Below are 6,588 nucleotides of genomic sequence, written 5' to 3'. Positions count from 1 at the left end.
ACGGTAAGAAACATGGTTGGTGTTGTCATTCCCATACGAAGGACTCCTGTTTTCTGTTTCTATTTGTTTTATGTTTAATTTACATGATACCAGTTGATATTATGTGCAATAATAATATAATATAAAACATATATATGCACAATAAAATATAAATACACATTATTTTGTTATACGTAAACCATTACCTCTCATAAACCATTAGCTCTTTTTTGACTTAAATCAAAATTGAGCATTCGGAGAATTTTATTGGTGAGTACTCCGAAGAAAGATTGCGAACAAAGGTATATATTTACAAATAATTACTAAACAAAATGGCTTTCTGGGGGAGTGCTAATTACAGAAAAAAAAATTTCCAGTATTCCGGTCTTCACTGGAACCAGTTTTTGGCTTGTTCATGGACACGAATATACATCGAAATGCCTCCAAAATTCGTAAAAAATTTCGGGAAGATATTGAGTGTACTACCTGTTATTTAAAAAAATAGAGATGATATTTAAATCCGAAAAGTTAAAGCACTACTACTAAGGACCTGGCTACAGATTGCGACTGTTTTTTTTTTTTAGTCCCCTTTACCGTATTATATAATAATAATTTTTATGATATTTAGGACTCCATCTTGACAATAGACTTACTTGGAATCCACAAACAAGACTGAAACGACAAGAAACTGCTCGTAGATTCCGATTGCTACAAGACTTACTTGACAAACGCTATAAACTTTCCATTCACTACAAAAAATTAGTATACAATACGATAATCAGACCAATGTGGACATATGGGATGACCATGACTATTATAAGGCCAATCTGGACATACGGAGTTGAGCTTTGGGGCTCCACTAAACCATCAAATTCCTCCCGCATCCAATTCTTATAATACAAAATCCTACGTAAAATCCTTGATGCTCGTTATTACGTTACAAATAAACTCAACCACAAAGACCTTTCGTATTAACATCCCATTCGCTGCAGATTTGATGCAAAACAGATATGCGTCTTTTCATTCCAAACTCCTTACCCATCCTAACCCATTAATTCTTAATCTTTCATCCTTAACGATCCCTGATAACCCTCCGAGGCGTCTGAAAAGATGATGGCCACGGGACCTTCTATTTTAAATTAATGCTTGAAGTACCACGAATGGGTGGTTCCTTCCCAAGATTTTCAAGTGTAAATGAAACATATAACATATTTACTTATTGTATTGATTACTTGTACAGATTTAAATCTCATTAAATAAATAAAAAATAAAAAATTATAATTTGTTTCTTTATGCTAGTATTTTACTTACACATGTCATTACATGTATTTTCATTCTGATTTTTTTTTCCATAACTTTAATTTTAAATTATTATTATTAAATTAAAATATTCATATTTCTTTTAGGTTATATAACTTTATATATATATTTATTTTCCACTTCTTTCATTATTATATTTTAAATAATTTCCATTTTGTACATACATTTAATAAATAGCTTATTGCTTAATTTTAATATTACTGTTCTTATACAGGCTTTATCTTCTTATAATACTTAATCTATTCATATCTTTCATCACTATTTATGTATTCATAATGTTAGTTATTTCTTATTTTCTAATCATTTTGTTTATACTTTTATTCGTTTTTTTTTTGTTCTTAGCCCTGATGAAGAGTTGAAAGTCTAGCCAAATCGTTGATACTAATAAATAAATTTTTACTTATTTGTTCTTCACTGACCACATCCCCAACCATTTTCTCCTAATTTTCTCAACAATTAGTTTCTGTTTACTTTACTTTTTCAGTTTCTTACTGGAGTTGGAATATTAGTTACATCATATCTGACTTTTACTGTTTTTCTTTGATACTTTTTCATAAAATAAAATAATATGAGGTATAATAAACCTCTGAAGAAACGAATACACAGAGTCGTTCTATGCTTAAACCGTACAATTTCAAAATCATTAAACACTTCTTGGAATTTTTGAGATCCCTTATGCTTGCCATCCTGAATAGAAATTATATGTGGAATGTCAAATGTTATTTCGTCGTATGTTTCTGACTAAAATAAAAATTAAAAACAATGATCAACAATTGAAATACTGATTATATAACATTGGTGACAATGCTTATGCACTACCAAAAAAAAAAGTTGAAGTGTACAACGAACCGCATGTGTACAACGAAGACAAAGTCGTTCTATGCTTAAACCGTACAATTTCAAAAGCATCAAACACTTCTTGTACCAATTCTCTGAATTTTTGAGATCCCTTATGCTTGCCATCCTCAATAGAAATTATATTTGCTTTTTTATTGTAGAAATTGGCCATCCTCAATAAACATCTACAATTTGAGGTTTGTTTTATGTGCAATAGTTAACAAAATCCGATTAAATCGAGTAAAACAATTTGCTCTAGACACTGTGTAACGATCTGTTTTCCAATTTGTAAGAGTGCAAAGAATCAGATGGCTAAAGGGAAGATGGAAGGACAACCAAGTCCCCGAGGATCTGAAGAGAACGAGAGTTTCCATTAGGCCAGAAAGAGAGGGCTCGGGAAGAATAGTTGAGCTGGCCAAAAGCCGCTTCATGTCTCAGTTGCGCCAATAATCAATAAAAATCCGGTTTTGCTAATTCATTTGACTAAAAAATTTGTTTTTAAATACTATTATAGTCAAGTAATCAAATTTTATCCTATAATTAGAAGTAATTTCGCTGGAGTCCGAGCTCTCAACTGTGTCACATCGATAGTAGTATAATTAACTACTTGTTTTAATATATGTAATACCTGAGTAGGTAATCACAATTCAAAATTGAGGCGACACTTGTTTTTTCACATTTACCTCTACAATTTCAACTTTTTACGTCATAAAAGTTTTTTTTTGTACTAGTCTATTTAAGAAATTAGGTTTCATGAACAACTAATCAAAAAATAATAAAAAATAACTATGCAATTGATGATTTCTGAGTATTGACCCAGTTACGTAACATTCTGACCAGTTATATAACAGCTTGCCATTGATGGTTTAACGATAAATTTATTTTATTTTTGTATTGATGGAAATATAATTTGAATTTTGATCTATTTGCTTTTTTTGTTAAAAAGTTTCATTAATTTATTAAAATTAAATTAATTTTTAACCATTATAGTGCTTGAGACAAAATTATCTCAGAATTAGAAATTGTTAATACAGAAACAATTTTAGTAATTTATTATCGATAGTTATAACTTTATTCATGTTTAAGTTTTTAGAATATTTAAAGAAGATTTTAATATATGTTTGCTATTTTTAATCAGCATTAATTGAATTAACTTTTATCTAACAATGATTTTAATATTATGGATTTTCTTTTTAGGAAGTCTGGTAAGTCAATTCAATAAAAACATTTTGAGGTTAAAAAACTTCCAATTTGAATGTAATTTATTTTAAATTAACATATTGTTGCACAACGTTTCGGGACTATTGTCCCATATTCATGTACTTTAATAACCTCATAATCAGTCAAAAATTTGAATTTCGCAAAGGAAATCATATCACATCTACATTGCTTGGAAAAAAAGAATTGCTTTACACTATTTTCACTTTATTATCATTCTAATGACGTCTCTTCGAAACGTTGTGCTACAATATGTTAGTTTAAAATAAATTACATTCAAATTGGAAGGTTTTTAACCTTAAATTTTTTTTATTGAAATTGATTTTAATAATATAGCATTATATTTTAATTAATTATTAGTAATTAGTTTGTGAATTTATTTTGTCAAATATCATAAAAACTATTCCTCTTACAAAGATAAACGTTATAAACTATTTTATAGTAAATTTAACTAGCTTTAATGTGAGCGTTAACAGACATTTGTACGTCCTATAATTTCTGAAATGAAGTTTTTCACAACTCAAACTTATTGTTCGAACTACTATAAATCAATATATTTTAGGAAATATCATGCAAATTACAATTCCTACAAAGGTAAAGGTCATAAACTACTTTATAGTACGTTACATTAGCTTTAATTTGAGTGCTAATTGACATCTATATGTCACATAGTTCCTGAAATATAGATTTCTCAAAATAAATTAACTAACTAAAAATCTTTCAGTGGATTTTTAAGAACTTTTGCGTTTTAAAAAGCAATAACTCGAAAAGTATTGGATGTAAATAGCTGTATTCGGGCTAATATTTCAGCAAATTTATTCTCCTTTAAATAATGTTCTTTTAGATTTTCTAGTATTGTTGATAGTTTTTAACATAAAAAGCTCCGAATGAAAAATTAATGTTTTTTAAGGTTTTGAAACAGCCACCATTTTTTATTTCCTCTACCTAGACTTGGCAGACTCATCAGTTTTGTCTAGTAATTATACGTAGTTTTCATTAAATTAATCAAAAATTGGGTGAAATAACTGCCTTTTTTTTCTCTCTGGCTCTTGAAAAAATGCTTCGAGATCGCATAAAGAAACATATAAAAAACAATTCAATTAACTTTCAAGTTCATGTGGAATGTCAAATGTTATTTTGTCGTATATATCTGACTAAAATAAAAATTAAAAACAACGATCAACAGTTGAAATACTGATTATATAACATTGGTGACAATTTTTATCCACTACCCAAAAAAAACGTTGAAGTGTACCGCTGTCATATATGTTGGTACAGTCTTAATTTTGGAAACTACAAAACTGGAACAGTTCAACACTGTTACAAATTCAAACTCCGTTCCACGTAGTAGTTCCACGAGATTCGTCTTACCATTGATTGTAACTAATTGGCAAACCTCAGCGACAAACTTTAAAAGAGAAAATTAAGTGAATAAACTGATCTTAAAAATATTCTTTGTTATAAAAACAATTTTTTTTTTAAGATGCGTAGTCACATAGTTAGATGTGGAGAAAAAATATTTTAACTGGCCGGTTCCGATATAATTTTGCAGATTGTAATTATTTAGGTACCGTTGGTACAATTTGGACCAGTGATGTCGAAAAGGGCTAAGAAAAATAATTTTTTATTTCTATCAAAATTCATAGTTAGGGATATTTGAAGAGGGTAAAAACAAAATATTTTAGTCTGCTTTACTAGAAGCGACTTTTGATTTTTGTGTTTTTGTTTATATTTAAATCCATTCATTAAAATGGCAATATTTTTTTTTATTCTACACAAGAAAAAAAAATGATTGGTATGTTATTTTCCCATTATGTTATAATAAGAGTACAGTAACAATTTATGCTGTTGCATATTTTTGTTGAATTGTTTTTTTTGGGTGAAATGAAGTTGATATTTGTTTTTCTCTCGACGGAACTTGGAAGTGGCTTAGAGGTCTATAAACCAAATGAAACTTATCCCTGCTGTAATAAAAAATAAGGAAATAAACATTTTTTTGTGGTTTAACAAATATATCAAGGTATAAATAATTAGAGTGCATCTCACACAACATCAACCGAAAACAATATTGCTTACTCTTTTTTCGCATCAACATGTTTACATTTTTGTACTATATTAGACGGGATAAACTTTAAGCTTATCCTTAATTCTCGACTAGCCCGTTGGGTAGCAATTATGGACTTGAAACCTTGCTCCTCATCAACATATTCTGTTTTTTCCTTATATGAATAATTTACAAAGATGCATTCTCTGATGAAATCTTGTTTTCAATATCGATGTTACTGTATTCAGGTTTGTTGTTACTCCATACCAAGACAATTGGAAAGATGAGTGTTCGAAGTTGTTATATTACTAATCCATGTTAATTTAAAAAAGAAAAATTTAGTTAAATTATTTTGATTGAACTATTATATATTTTTTTACAGACTGCAGATTACTTCAAAATATATTTCTGGGCCGCCCGTAGCTCAGTGGTTAAGACACACTCTTACCAATTTGATGTCTATTGGCGGTGCCGGTTCGAATCCGGCCTGGGGCTGGGGCGTTGACTTTTTCATTGAGTGCCGGTCCCACAAAATGTAAAACTTTGACCCCCCAACCATGGTTAGGCAGAATAGGACTCCAATGAGAGTCTCGGCCGAAAAAAAGAAATATATGTTTCTAAAACCAACATTATTATAAAGCAAGAAAGTTGTAGGAAGATAGTCTGCGTGGCGGCCAATAAAGGTATCAAAATAGGAAAAGATAACTATTTATTGTTAATCAACGTTTCACCCCACTTTGCAGGGCTGTCAGATCGAAACAGAGATAACAACACATATTCAGTTGTCATCGCTGTTCTGACACCCCTGACAAAGTTTAGCAAAGTTGGCCAAAATATTGGTTACCAATACATAGTTCCCTTTTTTTTTCTTTTTTTTTTTTTAATTGGAGTTCTGGCAATGGTCAGATTTTCCACTCAAGTTGAGTGTTTGCGGCTATAGCGCACTTGCTCAGCCTCCACTGGCTCATTACCAGTGATGCGGCGAGAAGGATGCGTTCTCTCTTGAGCTCTGCTCTACCCCTCACACGTTGGGGATAGAGTGGGCTCAGGGATCCTCAGGTCGATTGTGTAAATATTGTATATATTATTTTATCATTATGTTATTTTATTTATTTATTTTTCATACAGATAGTTTGATTATGTTTATCTAATCTATTCTTTTGTTTGTATATATTTTAAGAGTTTTTTTT

This window comes from Halyomorpha halys, unplaced genomic scaffold (genome assembly GCF_000696795.3).
Source record: "Halyomorpha halys isolate HHAL.00 unplaced genomic scaffold, Hhal_1.1 Scaffold790.1, whole genome shotgun sequence".
Taxonomy (NCBI): domain Eukaryota; kingdom Metazoa; phylum Arthropoda; class Insecta; order Hemiptera; family Pentatomidae; genus Halyomorpha; species Halyomorpha halys.
This window is presented reverse-complemented; position numbering follows the sequence as displayed.